Consider the following 16,145-nt stretch of genomic DNA (forward strand, 5'->3'; position numbering starts at 1 on the left):
TGTGTGAGAGAAGGAGAAAGTGAGGTCTGCAGATGCTGGAGATCAAAGCTGAAACTTTATTGCTGGAACAGCACAGCAGGTCAGGCAGCATCTAGGGAACAGAAGATTCGACGTTTCGGGCACATGCCCTTCTTCAGGAATGAGCAGAGATTGTTCACTCTCTGCTCATTCCTGAAGAAGGGCATGTGCCCGAAACGTCGAATCTTCTGTTCCCTAGATGCTGCCTGACCTGCTGTGCTGTTCCAGCAATAAAGTTTCAGCTGTGAGAGAAGGAGCCCAGTGTGTGAGAGAGAAGGAGCCCAGTGTGTGAGAGAGAAGGAGCCCAGTGTGTGAGAGAGCAGGAGCCCAGCGCGTGAGAGAGAAGGAGCCGAGTGCAGGAGAGAGAAGGAGCCGAGCGCAGGAGTGAGGAGGAGCCCAGCTTTGGATAGAGAAGGAGCCCAGCTTGAGAGAGAGAAGGAGCCCAGCTTGGGAGAGAGAAGCAGCCCATTGTGAGAGAGATGGAGCCCAATGTGAGAGAGGGAAGGCGCCCAGCTTGGGAGCAAGAAGGAGCCCAGTGTGTGAGAGAGAATGAGTCCAGCATGGGAGAGAGCAGGAGCGCAGCGTGTGAGAGAGCAGGAGACCAGTGTGTGAGAGAGAGAAGGAGCCCATTGTGAGCGAGAGAACTCACCCAGTGTGTGAGAGATAAGGAGCCCAGTGTGGGAGAGAGAAGGAGCCCAGTGTGGGAGAGAGAAGGAGCCCAGTGCAGGTGAGAGAAGGAGCCCAGTATGTGAGAGAGAGCGAGAAGGAGCCCAGTGTGTGAGAGAGAAGGAGCCCAGTGTGGGAGAGAGACGCCTAGTGCAGGGGAGAGAAGGAGCCCAGTGTGTGAGAGAGAGATAAGGAGCCCAGTGTGTGAGAGGGAGAAGGAGCCCATTGTGAGCAAGAGAACTCACCCAGTGTGTGAGTGAGAAAGAGCCCTGTGTGGGAGCGAGAAGGAGCCCAGCGCAAGGAAGAGAAGGAGGCCAGAGCGTGAGAGAGAAGGAGCCGAGCACGGGAGAGAGAAGGAGCCCAGCACGTGAGAGAGAAGGAGACAAACGCGGGAGAGAGAAGGAGCCCAGTATAGAAGAGAGAAGGAGCCGAATGTGGGAGAGAGCAGGAGCCCAGTGCGGGAGAGAGAAGGAGCCCAGTGCGGGAGAGAAAAGGAGCCCAGTGCAGGAGAGAAAAGCAGCCGAGCGTGGGAGAGAGAAGGAGCCCAGTGCGGGAGAGAGAAGGAGCCCAGTGCAGGAGAGAAAAGGAGCCCAGTACAGGAGAGAAAAGCAGCCGAGCGTGGGAGAGAGAAGGAGCCCAGTGCGGGAGAGAGAAGGAGCCCAGTGCGGGAGAGAGAAGGAGCCGAGCGTGGGAGAGAGAAGGAGCCCAGTGTGAGACAGAGGAGACCAGTGCAGGAGAGAGAAGGAGCCCAGTGCGTGAGAGATAAGGAGCCCAGTGTGGGAGAGAGAAGGAGCCCACTGCAGGTGAGAGAAGGAGCCCAGTATGTGAGAGAGAGCGAGAAGGAGCCCAGTGTGCGAGAGAGAAGGAACCCAGTGTGGGAGGGAGACGGCCAGTGCAGGAGAGATAAGGAGCCCAGTGTGTGAGAGGGAGAAGGAGCCCATTGTGAGCAAGAGAACTCACCCAGTGTGTGAGAAAGAAGGAGCCTTGTGTGTGAGAGAGAAGGAGCCCTGTGTGGGAAAGAGAAGGAGCCCAGCGCAGGGAAAAGGAGCCCAACGCGTGAGAGAGAAGGAGCCGAGCACGGGAGAGAGAAGGAGCCCAGCGCGTGACAGAGAAGGAGACGAACGCGGGAGAGAGAAGGAGCCCAGTGTAGAAGAGAGAAGGTTCAGTGCTGGGGAGAAAAGGAGCCCAGTGCAGGAGAGAGAAGGAGCCGAGCGTGGGAGAGAGAGAGAAGGAGCCCAGTGCGGGAGAGAGAAGGAGCCCAGTGCGGGAGAGAGAAGGATCCGAGCGTAGGAGAGAGAAGCAGCCCATTGTGAGAGAGAAGGAGCCCAATGTGAGAGAGGGAAGGCACCCAGCTTGGGAGCGAGAAGGAGCCCAGTGTGTGAGAGAGAATGAGCCCAGCATGGGAGAGAGCAGGAGTGTCGTGTATGAGAGAGCAGGAGACCAGTGTGTGTGAGAGAGAGAAGGAGCCCATTGTGAGCGAGAGAACTCACCCAGTGTGTGAGCGATAAGGAGCCCAGTGTGGAAGAGAGAAGGAGCTCAGTGCAGGTGAGAGAAGGAGCCCAGTATGTGAGAGAGAGCAAGAAGGAGCCCAGTGTGTGAGAGAGAAGAAACCCAGTGCAGGAGAGAGAAGGAGCCCAGTGTGTGAGAGAGAGATAAGGAGCCCAGTGTGTGAGAGGGAGAAGGAGCCCATTGTGAGCAAGAGAACTCACCCAGTGTGTGAGACAGAAGGAGCCCTGTGTGTGAGAGAGAAGGAGCCCAGTGTGGGAGAGAGAAGGAGCCCAGTGTGGGAGACAGAAGGAGCCCAGTGTGGGAGAGAGACGCCCAGTGCAGGAGAGAGAAAGAGCCCTGTGTGTGAGAGAGAGATAAGGAGCCCAGTGTTTGAGAGCGGAGCCCAGCATGGGAGAGAGCAGGATCCCAGTGTGTGAGAGAGAAGGAGCCCAGTGTGTGTGAAGAGAAGGAGCCCAGTGTGTGTGTGTGAGAGAAGGAGAAAGTGAGGTCTGCAGATGCTGGAGATCAAAGCTGAAACTTTATTGCTGGAACAGCACAGCAGGTCAGGCAGCATCTAGGGAACAGAAGATTCGACGTTTCGGGCACATGCCCTTCTTCAGGAATGAGCAGAGATTGTTCACTCTCTGCTCATTCCTGAAGAAGGGCATGTGCCCGAAACGTCGAATCTTCTGTTCCCTAGATGCTGCCTGACCTGCTGTGCTGTTCCAGCAATAAAGTTTCAGCTGTGAGAGAAGGAGCCCAGTGTGTGAGAGAGAAGGAGCCCAGTGTGTGAGAGAGCAGGAGCCCAGCGCGTGAGAGAGAAGGAGCCGAGCGCAGGAGAGAGAAGGAGCCGAGCGCAGGAGTGAGAAGGAGCCCAGCTTTGGATAGAGAAGGAGCCCAGCTTGAGAGAGAGAAGGAGCCCAGCTTGGGAGAGAGAAGCAGCCCATTGTGAGAGAGATGGAGCCCAATGTGAGAGAGGGAAGGCGCCCAGCTTGGGAGCAAGAAGGAGCCCAGTGTGTGAGAGAGAATGAGTCCAGCATGGGAGAGAGCAGGAGCGCAGCGTGTGAGAGAGCAGGAGACCAGTGTGTGAGAGAGAGAAGGAGCCCATTGTGAGCGAGAGAACTCACCCAGTGTGTGAGAGATAAGGAGCCCAGTGTGGGAGAGAGAAGGAGCCCAGTGTGTGAGAGAGAAGGAGCCCAGTGTGGGAGAGAGACGCCCAGTGCAGGAGAGAGAAGGAGCCCAGTGTGTGAGAGAGAGATAAGGAGCCCAGTGTGTGAGAGGGAGAAGGAGCCCATTGTGAGCAAGAGAACTCACCCAGTGTGTGAGTGAGAAGGAGCCCTGTGAGTGAGAGAGAAGGAGCCCTGTGTGGGAGAGAGATGGAGACCAGCGCAGGGAAAAGAAGGAGCCCAGTGTGTTAGAGGTAGACGGAGCCCATTGTGTGCCAAAGAACTCACCCAGTGTGTGAGAGAGAAGGAGCCCTGTGTGTGAGAGAGAAGGAGCCCTGTGTGGAGAGAGAAGGAGCCCAGCGCAGGGAAAAGAAGGAGCCCAGCACGTGAGAGAGAAGGAGCCGACCACGGGAGAGAGAAGGAGCCCAGCGCATGACAGAGAAGGAGACGAGCACGGGAGAGAGAAGGAGCCCAGTGTAGAAGAGAGAAGGTTCCCAGTGCTGGGGAGAAAAGGAGCCCAGTGCGGGAGAGAGAAGGAGCCCAGTGCGGGAGAGAGAAGGAGCCGAGCGTGGGAGAGAGAAGGAGCCCAGTGTGAGAGAGAGGAGACCAGTTTGGGAAAGAGGAGACCTGTGCGGGAGAGAGAAGGAGCCGTGTGCGGGTGAGAGAAGGAGCCCAGTATGTGAGAGAGAGCGGGAAGGAGCCCAGTATGTGAGAGAGAGAGCAAGAAGGAGCCCAGTGTGTGAGAGAGAAGGAGCCCAGTGTGGGAGAGAGACGCCCAGTGCAGGAGAGAGAAGGAGCCCAGTATGTGAGAGAGAGATAAGGAGCACAGTGTGTGAGAGCGGAGCCCAGCATGGGAGAGAGCAGATTCCCAGTGTGTGAGAGAGAAGGAGCCCAATGTGAGAGAGGGAAGGCGCCCAGTTTGGGAGCGAGAAGGAGCCCAGTGTGTGAGAGAGAGAAGGAGCCCAATGCGGGAGAGAGAAGGAGCCCAGTGCGGGAGAGAGAAGGAGCCCAGTGCGGGAGAGATAAGGATCCGAGCGTAGGAGAGAGAAGCTGCCCATTGTGAGAGAGAAGGAGCCCAATGTGAGAGAGGGAAGGCGCCCAGCTTGGGAGTGAGAAGGAGCCCAGTGTGTGAGAGAGAAGGAGCCGAGCGTGGGAGAGAGGAGCTGAGCTCAGGGAAGAGAAGGAGCCCAGCGCGTGAGAGAGAAGGAGACGAGCGCGGGAGAGAGAAGGAGCCCAGTGTAGAAGAGAGAAGGTTCTCAGTGCTGGGGAGAAAAGGAGCCCAGTGCAGGAGAGAGAAGGAGCCCAGTGCAGGAGAGAGAAGGAGCCCAGTGCGGGAGAGAGAAGGAGCCCAGTGCGGGAGAGAGAAGGATCCGAGCGTAGGAGAGAGAAGCAGCCCATTGTGAGAGAGAAGGAGCCCAATGTGAGAGAGGGAAGGCGCCCAGCTTGGGAGCGAGAAGGAGCCCAGTGTGTGAGAGAGAATGAGCCCAGCATGGGAGAGAGCAGGAGCGTCGTGTATGAGAGAGCAGGAGATCAGTGTGTGAGAGAGAGAGAAGGAGCCCATTGTGAGCGAGAGAACTCACCCAGTGTGTGAGCGATAAGGAGCCCAGTGTGGAAGAGAGAAGGAGCCCAGTGCAGGTGAGAGAAGGAGCCCAGTATGTGAGAGAGAGCGAGAAGGAGCCCAGTGTGTGTGAGAGAGAAGAAACCCAGTGTGGGAGAGAGACGCCCAGTGCAGTAGAGAGAAGGAGCCCAGTGTGTGAGAGAGAGATAAGGAGCCCAGTGTGTGAGAGGGAGAAGGAGCCCATTGTGAGCAAGAGAACTCACCCAGTGTGTGAGAGAGACGGAGCCCTGTGTGTGAGAGAGAAGGAGCGCTGTGTGGGAGAGAGAAGGAGCCCAGCGCAGGGAAAAGAAGGAGCCCAGCGCGTGTGAGAGAAGGAGCCGAGCACGGGAGAGAGAAGGAGCCCAGCGCGTGACAGAGAAGGAGACGAGCGCGGGAGAGAGAATGAGCCCAGTGTAGAAGAGAGAAGGTTCCCAGTGCTGGGGAGAAAAGGAGCCCAGTGCAGGAGAGAGAAGGAGCCGAGCGTGGGAGAGAGAAGGAGCCCAGTGCGGGAGAGAGAAGGAGCCCAGTGCGGGAGAGAGAAGGAGCCCAGTGCGGGAGAGAGAAGGATCCGAGCGTAGGAGAGAGAAGCAGCCCATTGTGAGAGAGGGAAGGCGCCCAGCTTGGGAGCGAGAAGGAGTCCAGTGTGTGAGAGAGAATGAGCCCAGCATGGGAGAGAGCAGGAGCGTCGTGTGTGAGAGAGCAGGAGACCAGTGTGTGAGAGAGAGAGAAGGAGCCCATTGTGAGCGAGAGAACTCACCCAGTGTGTGAGAGATAAGGAGCCCAGTGTGGAAGAGAGAAGGAGCCCAGTGCAGGTGAGAGAAGGAGCCCAGTATGTGAGAGAGAGCGAGAAGGAGCCCAGTGTGTGAGAGAGAAGAAATCCAGTGTGGGAGAGAGACGCCCAGTGCAGGAGAGAGAAGGAGCCCAGTGTGTGAGAGAGAGATAAGGAGCCCAGTGTGTGAGAGGGAGAAGGAGCCCATTGTGAGCAAGAGAAGTCACCCAGTGTGTGAGACAGAAGGAGCCCAGTGTGGGAGAGAGAAGGAGCCCAGTGTGGGAGACAGAGGAGCCCAGTGTGGGAGAGAGACGCCCAGTGCAGGAGAGAGAAAGAGCCCTGTGTGTGAGAGATAAGGAGCCCAGTGTTTGAGAGCGGAGCCCAGCATGGGAGAGAGCAGGATCCCAGTGTGTGAGAGAGAAGGAGCCCAGTGTGTGTGAAGAGAAGGAGCCCAGTGTGTGTGTGTGAGAGAAGGAGCACAGTGTGTGAGAGAGAAGGAGCCCAGTGTGTTGGAGAGAGCCGGAGCCCAGCGCGTGAGAGAGAAGGAGCCGAGCGCAGGAGAGAGAAGGAGCCGAGCGCAGGAGTGAGAAGGAGCCCAGCTTTGGATAGAGAAGGAGCCCAGCTTGAGAGAGAGAAGGAGCCCAGCTTGGGAGAGAGAAGCAGCCCATTGTGAGAGAGATGGAGCCCAATGTGAGAGAGGGAAGGCGCCCAGCTTGGGAGCAAGAAGGAGCCCAGTGTGTGAGAGAGAATGAGTCCAGCATGGGAGAGAGCAGGAGCGCAGCGTGTGACAGAGCAGGAGACCAGTGTGTGAGAGAGAGAAGGAGCCCATTGTGAGCGAGAGAGCTCAGCCAGTGTGTGAGAGATAAGGAGCCCAGTGTGGGAGAGAGAAGGAGCCCAGTGCAGGTGAGAGAAGGAGCCCAGTATGTGAGAGAGAGCGAGAAGGAGCCCAGTGTGTGCGAGAGAAGAAACCCAGTGTGGGAGAGAGACGCCCAGTGCAGGAGAGAGAAGGAGCCCAGTGTGTGAGAGAGAGATAAGGAGCCCAGTGTGTGAGAGGGAGAAGGAGCCCATTGTGAGCAAGAGAACTCACCCAGTGTGTGAGTGAGAAGGAGCCCTGTGAGTGAGAGAGAAGGAGCCCTGTGTGGGAGAGAGATGGAGCCCAGCGCAGGGAAAAGAAGGAGCCCAGCGCGTGAGAGAGAAGGAGCCAAGCACGGGAGAGAGAAGGAGCCCAGCGCGTGACAGAGAAGGAGACGAGCGCGGGAGAGAGAAGGAGCCCAGTGTAGAACCGAGAAGGTTCCCAGTGCTGGGGAGAAAATGAGCCCAGTGCAGGAGAGAGAAGGAGCCGAGCGTGGGAGAGAGAAGGAGCCCAGTGCGGGAGAGAGAGAAGGAGCCCAGTGCGGGAGAGAGAAGGAGCCGAGCGTGGGAGAGAGAAGGAGCCCAGTGTGAGAGAGAGGAGACCAGTGTGGGAAAGAGGAGCCGTGTGCGGGAGAGAGAAGGAGCCCAGTGCGGGTGAGATAAGGAGCCCAGTATGTGAGAGAGAGCGAGAAGGAGCCCAGTATGTGAGAGAGAGCAAGAAGGAGCCCAGTGTGTGAGAGAGAAGGAGCCCAGTGTGGGATAGAGACGCCCAGTGCAGGAGAGAGAAGGAGCCCAGTATGTGAGAGAGAGATAAGGAGCACAGTGTGTGAGAGCGGAGCCCAGCATGGGAGAAAGCAGGATCCCAGTGTGTGAGAGAGAAGGAGCCCAATGTGAGAGAGGGAAGGCGCCCAGCTTGGGAGCGAGAAGGAGCCCAGTGTGAGAGAGAAGGAGCCCAGCATGGGAGAGAGCAGGAGCGCAGTGTGTGAGAGCAGGAGACCAGTGTGTGAGAGAGAGAAGGAGCCCAATGCGGGAGAGAGAAGGTGCCCAGTGCGGGAGAGAGAATGATCCGAGCGTAGGAGAGAGAAGCTGCCCATTGTGAGAGAGAAGGAGCCCAATGTGAGAGAGGGAAGGCGCCCAACTTGGGAGCGAGAAGGAGCCCATTGTGTGAGAGAGAAGGAGCCGAGCGTGGGAGAGAGGAGCTGAGCGCAGGGAAGAGAAGGAGCCCAGCGCGTGAGAGAGAAGGAGCCGAGCCGGGAGAGAAAAGGAGCCCAGCGCGTGACAGAGAAGGAGACGAGCGCGGGAGAGAGAAGGAGCCCAGTGTAGAAGAGAGAAGGTTCTCAGTGCTGGAGAGAAAAGGAGTCCAGTGCAGGAGAGAGAAGGAGCCCAGTGCGGGAGAGAGAAGGAGCCCAGTGCGGGAGAGAGAAGGAGCCCAGTGCGGGAGAGAGAAGGATCCGAGCGTAGGAGAGAGAAGCAGCCCATTGTGAGAGAGAAGGAGCCCAATGTGAGAGAGGGAAGGCGCCCAGCTTGGGAGCGAGAAGGAGCCCAATGTGTGAGAGAGAATGAGCCCAGCATGGGAGAGAGCAGGAGCGTCGTGTGTGAGAGAGAGAGAAGGAGCCCATTGTGAGCGAGAGAACTCACCCAGTGTGTGAGAGATAAGGAGCCCAGTGTGGGCGAGAGAAGGAGCCCAGTGCAGGTGAGAGAAGGAGCCCAGTATGTGAGAGAGAGCGAGAAGGAGCCCAGTGTGTGAGAGAGAAGAAACCCAGTGTGGGAGAGAGACGCCCAGTGCAGTAGAGAGAAGCAGCCCAGTGTGTGAGAGGGAGAAGGAGCCCATTGTGAGCAAGAGAACTCACCCAGTGTGTGAGAGAGACGGAGCCCTGTGTGTGAGAGAGAAGGAGCGCTGTGTGGGAGAGAGAAGGAGCCCAGCGCAGGGAAAATAAGGAGCCCAGCGCGTGAGAGAGAAGGAGCCGAGCACGGGAGAGAGAGAAGGAGCCCAGCGCGTGACAGAGAAGGAGACGAGCCCGGGAGAGAGAAGGAGCCCAGTGTAGAAGAGAGAAGGTTCCCAGTGCTGGGGAGAAAAGGAGCCCAGTGCAGGAGAGAGAAGGTGCCGAGCGTGGGAGAGAGAAGGAGCCCAGTGCGGGAGAGAGAAGGAGCCCAGTGCGGGAGAGAGAAGGAGCCGAGCGTGGGAGAGAGAAGGAGCCCAGTGTGAGAGAGAGGAGACCAGTGTGGGAAAGAGGAGACCTGTGCGGGAGAGAGAAGGAGCCCAGTGCGGGTGAGAGAAGGAGCCCAGTATGTGAGAGAGAGCGAGAAGGAGCCCAGTATGTGAGAGAGAGCAAGAAGGAGCCCAGTGTGTGAGAGAGAAGGAGCCCAGTGTGGGAGAGACACCCAGTGCAGGAGAGAGAAGGAGCCCAGTATGTGAGAGAGAGATAAGGAGCACAGTGTGTGAGAGCGGAGCCCAGCATGGGAGAGAGCAGGATCCCAGTGTGTGAGAGAGAAGGAGCCCAATGTGAGAGAGGGAAGGCGCCCAGTTTGGGAGCGAGAAGGAGCCCAGTGTGTGAGAGAGAAGGAGCCCAGCATTGGAGAGAGCAGGAGCGCAGTGTGTGAGAGCAGGGGACCAGTGTGAGAGAGAGAAGGAGCCCAATGCGGGAGAGAGAAAGAGAAGGAGCCCAGTGCGGGAGAGAGAAGGAGCCCAGTGCGGGAGAGAGAAGGATCCGAGCGTAGGAGAGGGAAGCTGCCCATTGTGAGAGAGAAGGAGCCCAATGTGAGAGAGGGAAGGCGCCCAGCTTGGGAGTGAGAAGGAGCCCAGTGTGTGAGAGAGAAGGAGCCGAGCGTGGGAGAGAGGAGCTCAGCGCAGGGAAGAGAAGAAGCCCAGCGCGTGAGAGAGAAGGAGCCGAGCATGGGAGAGAGGAGCCCAGCGCGTGACTGAGAAGGAGACGAGCGCGGGAGAGAGAAGGAGCCCAGTGTCGAAGAGAGAAGGTTTTCAGTGCTGGGGAGAAAAGGAGCCCAGTGCAGGAGAGAGAAGGAGCCCAGTGCGGGAGAGAGAAGGAGCCCAGTGCGGGAGAGAGAAGGAGCCCAGTGCGGGAGAGAGAAGGAGCCCAGTGTGGGAGAGAGAAGGAGCCCAGTGCGGGAGAGAGAAGGATCCGAGCGTAGGAGAGAGAAGCAGCCCTTTGTGAGAGAGAAAGACCCCAATGTGAGAGAGGGAAGGCGCCCAGCTTGGGAGCGAGAAGGAGCCCAGTGTGTGAGAGAGAATGAGCCCAGCATGGGAGAGAGCAGGAGCGTCGTGTGTGAGAGAGCAGGAGACCAGTGTGTGAGAGAGAGAGAAGGAGCCCATTGTGAGCGAGAGAACTCACCCAGTGTGTGAGAGATAAGGAGCCCAGTGTGGAAGAGAGAAGGAGCCCAGTGCAGGTGAGAGAAGGAGCCCAGTATGTGAGAGAGAGCGAGAAGGAGCCCAGTGTGTGAGAGAGAAGAAACCCAGTGTGGGAGAGAGACGCCCAGTGCAGGAGAGAGAAGGAGCCCAGTGTGTGAGAGAGAGATAAGGAGCCCAGTGTGTGAGAGGGAGAAGGAGCCCATTGTGAGCAAGAGAACTCACCCAGTGTGTGAGAGAGACGGAGCCCTGTGTGTGAGAGAAGGAGCGCTGTGTGGGAGAGAGAAGGAGCCCAGCGCAGGGAAAAGAAGGAGCCCAGCGCGTGAGAGAGAAGGAGCCGAGCACGGGAGAGAGAAGGAGCCCAGCGTGTGACAGAGAAGGAGACGAGCGCGGGAGAGAGAAGGAGCCCAGTGTAGAAGAGAGAAGGTTCCCAGTGCTGGGGAGAAAAGGAGCCCAGTGCAGGAGAGAGAAGGAGCCGAGCGTGGGAGAGAGAAGGAGCCCAGTGCGGGAGAGAGAAGGAGCCCAGTGCGGGAGAGAGAAGGAGCCGAGCGTGGGAGAGAGAAGGAGCCCAGTGTGAGAGAGAGGAGACCAGTGTGGGAAAGAGGAGACCTGTGCGGGAGAGAGAAGGAGCCCAGTGCGGGTGAGAGAAGGAGCCCAGTATGTGAGAGAGAGCGAGAAGGAGCCCAGTATGTGAGAGAGAGCAAGAAGGAGCCCAGTGTGTGAGAGAGAAGGAGCCCAGTGTGGGAGTGAGAGATAAGGAGCACAGTGTGTGAGAGCGGAGCCCAGCATGGGAGAGAGCAGGATCCCAGTGTGTGAGAGAGAAGGAGCCCAATGTGAGAGAGGGAAGGCGCCCAGCTTGGGAGCGAGAAGGAGCCCAGTGTGAGAGAGAAGGAGCCCAGCATGGGAGAGAGCAGGAGCGCAGTGTGTGAGAGCAGGAGACCAGTGTGTGTGAGAGAGAGAAGGAGCCCAATGCGGGAGAGAGAAGGAGCCCAGTGCGGGAGAGAGAAGGAGCCCAGTGCGGGAGAGAGAAGGATCCGAGCGTAGGAGAGAGAAGCTGCCCATTGTGAGAGAGAAGGAGCCCAATGTGAGAGAGGGAAGGCGCCCAGCTTGGGAGCGAGAAGGAGCCCAGTGTGTGAGAGAGAAGGAGCCGAGCGTGGGAGAGAGGAGCTGAGCGCAGGGAAGAGAAGGAGCCCAGCGTGTGAGAGAGAAGGAGCCGAGCACGGGAGAGAGAAGGAGCCCAGCGCGTGACAAAGAAGGAGATGAGCGCGGGAGAGAGAAGGAGCCCAGTGTAGAAGAGAGAAGGTTCTGAGTGCTGGCGAGAAAAGGAGCCCAGTGCAGGAGAGAGAAGGAGCCCAGTGCGGGAGAGAGAAGGAGCCCAGTGCGGGAGAGAGAAGGAGCCCAGTGCGGGAGAGAGAGGGAGCCCAGTGCGGGAGAGAGAAGGAGCCCAGTGCGGGAGAGAGAAGGATCCGAGCGTAGGAGAGAGAAGCAGCCCATTGTGAGAGAAAAGGAGCCCAATGTGAGAGAGGGAAGGCGCCCAGCTTGGGAGCGAGTAGGAGCCCAGTGTGTGCGAGAGAATGAGCCCAGCATGGGAGAGAGCAGGAGCGTCATGTGTGAGAGAGCAGGAGACCAGTGTGTGAGAGAGAGAGAAGGAGCCCATTGTGAGCGAGAGAACTCACCCAGTGTGTGAGAGATAAGGAGCCCAGTGTGGAAGAGTGAAGGAGCCCAGTGCAGGTGAGAGAAGGAGCCCAGTATGTGAGAGAGAGCGAGAAGGAGCCCAGTGTGTGAGAGAGAAGAAACCCAGTGTGGGAGAGAGACGCCCAGTGCAGGAGAGAGAAGGAGCCCAGTGTGTGAGAGAGAGATAAGGAGCCCAGTGTGTGAGAGGGAGAAGGAGCCCATTGTGAGCAAGAGAACTCACCTAGTGTGTGAGAGAGACGGAGCCCTGTGTGTGAGAGAGAAGGAGCGCTGTGTGGGAGAGAGAAGGAGCCCAGCGCAGGGAAAAGAAGGAGCCCAGGGCGTGAGAGAGAAGGAGCCGAGCACGGGAGAGAGAAGGAGCCCAGCCCGTGACAGAGAAGGAGACGAGCGCGGGAGAGAGAAGGAGCCCAGTGTAGAAGAGAGAAGGTTCCCAGTGCTGGGGAGAAAAGGAGCCCAGTGCAGGAGAGAGAAGGAGCCGAGCGTGGGAGAGAGAAGGAGCCCAGTGCGGGAGAGAGAAGGAGCCCAGTGCGGGAGAGAGAAGGAGCCGAGCGTGGGAGAGAGAAGGAGCCCAGTGTGAGAGAGAGGAGACCAGTGTGGGAAAGAGGAGACCTGTGCGGGAGAGAGAAGGAGCCCAGTGCGGGAGAGAGAAGGAGCCCAGTATGTGAGAGAGAGCGAGAAGGAGCCCAGTATGTGAGAGAGAGCAAGAAGGAGCCCAGTGTGTGAGAGAGAAGGAGCCCAGTGTGGGAGAGAGACACCCAGTGCAGGAGAGAGAAGGAGCCCAGTATGTGAGAGAGAGATAAGGAGCACAGTGTGTGAGAGCGGAGCCCAGCATGGGAGAGAGCAGGATCCCAGTGTGTGAGAGAGAAGGAGCCCAATGTGAGAGAGGGAAGGCGCCCAGCTTGGGAGTGAGAAGGAGCCCAGTGTGTGAGAGAGAAGGAGCCAAGCATGAGAGAGAGCAGGAGCGCAGTGTGTGAGAGCAGGAGACCAGTGTGTGAGAGAGAGAAGGAGCCCAATGCGGGAGAGAGAAGGAGCCCAGTGCGGGAGAGAGAAGGAGCCCAGTGCGGGAGAGAGAAGGATCCGAGCGTAGGAGAGAGAAGCTGCCCATTGTGAGAGAGAAGGAGCCCAATGTGAGAGAGGGAAGGCGCCCAGCTTGGGAGCGAGAAGGAGCCCAGTGTGTGAGAGAGAAGGAGCCGAGCGTGGGAGAGAGGAGCTGAGCGCAGGGAAGAGAAGGAGCCCAGCGTGTGAGAGAGAAGGAGCCGAGCACGGGAGAGAGAAGGAGCCCAGCGCGTGACAAAGAAGGAGATGAGCGCGGGAGAGAGAAGGAGCCCAGTGTAGAAGAGAGAAGGTTCTGAGTGCTGGCGAGAAAAGGAGCCCAGTGCAGGAGAGAGAAGGAGCCCAGTGCGGGAGAGAGAAGGAGCCCAGTGCGGGAGAGAGAAGGAGCCCAGTGCGGGAGAGAGAAGGAGCCCAGTGCGGGAGAGAGAAGGAGCCCAGTGCGGGAGAGAGAAGGATCCGAGCGTAGGAGAGAGAAGCAGCCCATTGTGAGAGAAAAGGAGCCCAATGTGAGAGAGGGAAGGCGCCCAGCTTGGGAGCGAGAAGGAGCCCAGTGTGAGAGAGAAGGAGCCCAGCATGGGAGAGAGCAGGAGCGCAGTGTGTGAGAGCAGGAGACCAGTGTGTGAGAGAGAGAAGGAGCCCAATGCGGGAGAGAGAAGGTGCCCAGTGCGGGAGAGAGAATGATCCGAGCGTAGGAGAGAGAAGCTGCCCATTGTGAGAGAGAAGGAGCCCAATGTGAGAGAGGGAAGGCGCCCAACTTGGGAGCGAGAAGGAGCCCATTGTGTGAGAGAGAAGGAGCCGAGCGTGGGAGAGAGGAGCTGAGCGCAGGGAAGAGAAGGAGCCCAGCGCGTGAGAGAGAAGGAGCCGAGCCGGGAGAGAAAAGGAGCCCAGCGCGTGACAGAGAAGGAGACGAGCGCGGGAGAGAGAAGGAGCCCAGTGTAGAAGAGAGAAGGTTCTCAGTGCTGGAGAGAAAAGGAGTCCAGTGCAGGAGAGAGAAGGAGCCCAGTGCGGGAGAGAGAAGGAGCCCAGTGCGGGAGAGAGAAGGAGCCCAGTGCGGGAGAGAGAAGGATCCGAGCGTAGGAGAGAGAAGCAGCCCATTGTGAGAGAGAAGGAGCCCAATGTGAGAGAGGGAAGGCGCCCAGCTTGGGAGCGAGAAGGAGCCCAATGTGTGAGAGAGAATGAGCCCAGCATGGGAGAGAGCAGGAGCGTCGTGTGTGAGAGAGAGAGAAGGAGCCCATTGTGAGCGAGAGAACTCACCCAGTGTGTGAGAGATAAGGAGCCCAGTATGGGCGAGAGAAGGAGCCCAGTGCAGGTGAGAGAAGGAGCCCAGTATGTGAGAGAGAGCGAGAAGGAGCCCAGTGTGTGAGAGAGAAGAAACCCAGTGTGGGAGAGAGACGCCCAGTGCAGTAGAGAGAAGCAGCCCAGTGTGTGAGAGGGAGAAGGAGCCCATTGTGAGCAAGAGAACTCACCCAGTGTGTGAGAGAGACGGAGCCCTGTGTGTGAGAGAGAAGGAGCGCTGTGTGGGAGAGAGAAGGAGCCCAGCGCAGGGAAAATAAGGAGCCCAGCGCGTGAGAGAGAAGGAGCCGAGCACGGGAGAGAGAGAAGGAGCCCAGCGCGTGACAGAGAAGGAGACGAGCCCGGGAGAGAGAAGGAGCCCAGTGTAGAAGAGAGAAGGTTCCCAGTGCTGGGGAGAAAAGGAGCCCAGTGCAGGAGAGAGAAGGTGCCGAGCGTGGGAGAGAGAAGGAGCCCAGTGCGGGAGAGAGAAGGAGCCCAGTGCGGGAGAGAGAAGGAGCCGAGCGTGGGAGAGAGAAGGAGCCCAGTGTGAGAGAGAGGAGACCAGTGTGGGAAAGAGGAGACCTGTGCGGGAGAGAGAAGGAGCCCAGTGCGGGTGAGAGAAGGAGCCCAGTATGTGAGAGAGAGCGAGAAGGAGCCCAGTATGTGAGAGAGAGCAAGAAGGAGCCCAGTGTGTGAGAGAGAAGGAGCCCAGTGTGGGAGAGACACCCAGTGCAGGAGAGAGAAGGAGCCCAGTATGTGAGAGAGAGATAAGGAGCACAGTGTGTGAGAGCGGAGCCCAGCATGGGAGAGAGCAGGATCCCAGTGTGTGAGAGAGAAGGAGCCCAATGTGAGAGAGGGAAGGTGCCCAGTTTGGGAGCGAGAAGGAGCCCAGTGTGTGAGAGAGAAGGAGCCCAGCATTGGAGAGAGCAGGAGCGCAGTGTGTGAGAGCAGGGGACCAGTGTGAGAGAGAGAAGGAGCCCAATGCGGGAGAGAGAAAGAGAAGGAGCCCAGTGCGGGAGAGAGAAGGAGCCCAGTGCGGGAGAGAGAAGGATCCGAGCGTAGGAGAGGGAAGCTGCCCATTGTGAGAGAGAAGGAGCCCAATGTGAGAGAGGGAAGGCGCCCAGCTTGGGAGTGAGAAGGAGCCCAGTGTGTGAGAGAGAAGGAGCCGAGCGTGGGAGAGAGGAGCTCAGCGCAGGGAAGAGAAGAAGCCCAGCGCGTGAGAGAGAAGGAGCCGAGCATGGGAGAGAGGAGCCCAGCGCGTGACTGAGAAGGAGACGAGCGCGGGAGAGAGAAGGAGCCCAGTGTCGAAGAGAGAAGGTTTTCAGTGCTGGGGAGAAAAGGAGCCCAGTGCAGGAGAGAGAAGGAGCCCAGTGCGGGAGAGAGAAGGAGCCCAGTGCGGGAGAGAGAAGGAGCCCAGTGCGGGAGAGAGAAGGAGCCCAGTGTGGGAGAGAGAAGGAGCCCAGTGCGGGAGAGAGAAGGATCCGAGCGTAGGAGAGAGAAGCAGCCCTTTGTGAGAGAGAAAGACCCCAATGTGAGAGAGGGAAGGCGCCCAGCTTGGGAGCGAGAAGGAGCCCAGTGTGTGAGAGAGAATGAGCCCAGCATGGGAGAGAGCAGGAGCGTCGTGTGTGAGAGAGCAGGAGACCAGTGTGTGAGAGAGAGAGAAGGAGCCCATTGTGAGCGAGAGAACTCACCCAGTGTGTGAGAGATAAGGAGCCCAGTGTGGAAGAGAGAAGGAGCCCAGTGCAGGTGAGAGAAGGAGCCCAGTATGTGAGAGAGAGCGAGAAGGAGCCCAGTGTGTGAGTGAGAAGAAACCCAGTGTGGGAGAGAGACGCCCAGTGCAGGAGAGAGAAGGAGCCCAGTGTGTGAGAGAGAGATAAGGAGCCCAGTGTGTGAGAGGGAGAAGGAGCCCATTGTGAGCAAGAGAACTCACCCAGTGTGTGAGAGAGACGGAGCCCTGTGTGTGAGAGAAGGAGCGCTGTGTGGGAGAGAGAAGGAGCCCAGCGCAGGGAAAAGAAGGAGCCCAGCGCGTGAGAGAGAAGGAGCCGAGCACGGGAGAGAGAAGGAGCCCAGCGCGTGACAGAGAAGGAGACGAGCGCGGGAGAGAGAAGGAGCCCAGTGTAGAAGAGAGAAGGTTCCCAGTGCTGGGGAGAAAAGGAGCCCAGTGCAGGAGAGAGAAGGAGCCGAGCGTGGGAGAGAGAAGGAGCCCAGTGC

This window comes from Chiloscyllium plagiosum, unplaced genomic scaffold (assembly GCF_037043375.1).
Source record: "Chiloscyllium plagiosum isolate Xiang-an unplaced genomic scaffold, Cpla_swu_hap1 HiC_scaffold_43, whole genome shotgun sequence".
NCBI lineage: Eukaryota > Metazoa > Chordata > Chondrichthyes > Orectolobiformes > Hemiscylliidae > Chiloscyllium > Chiloscyllium plagiosum.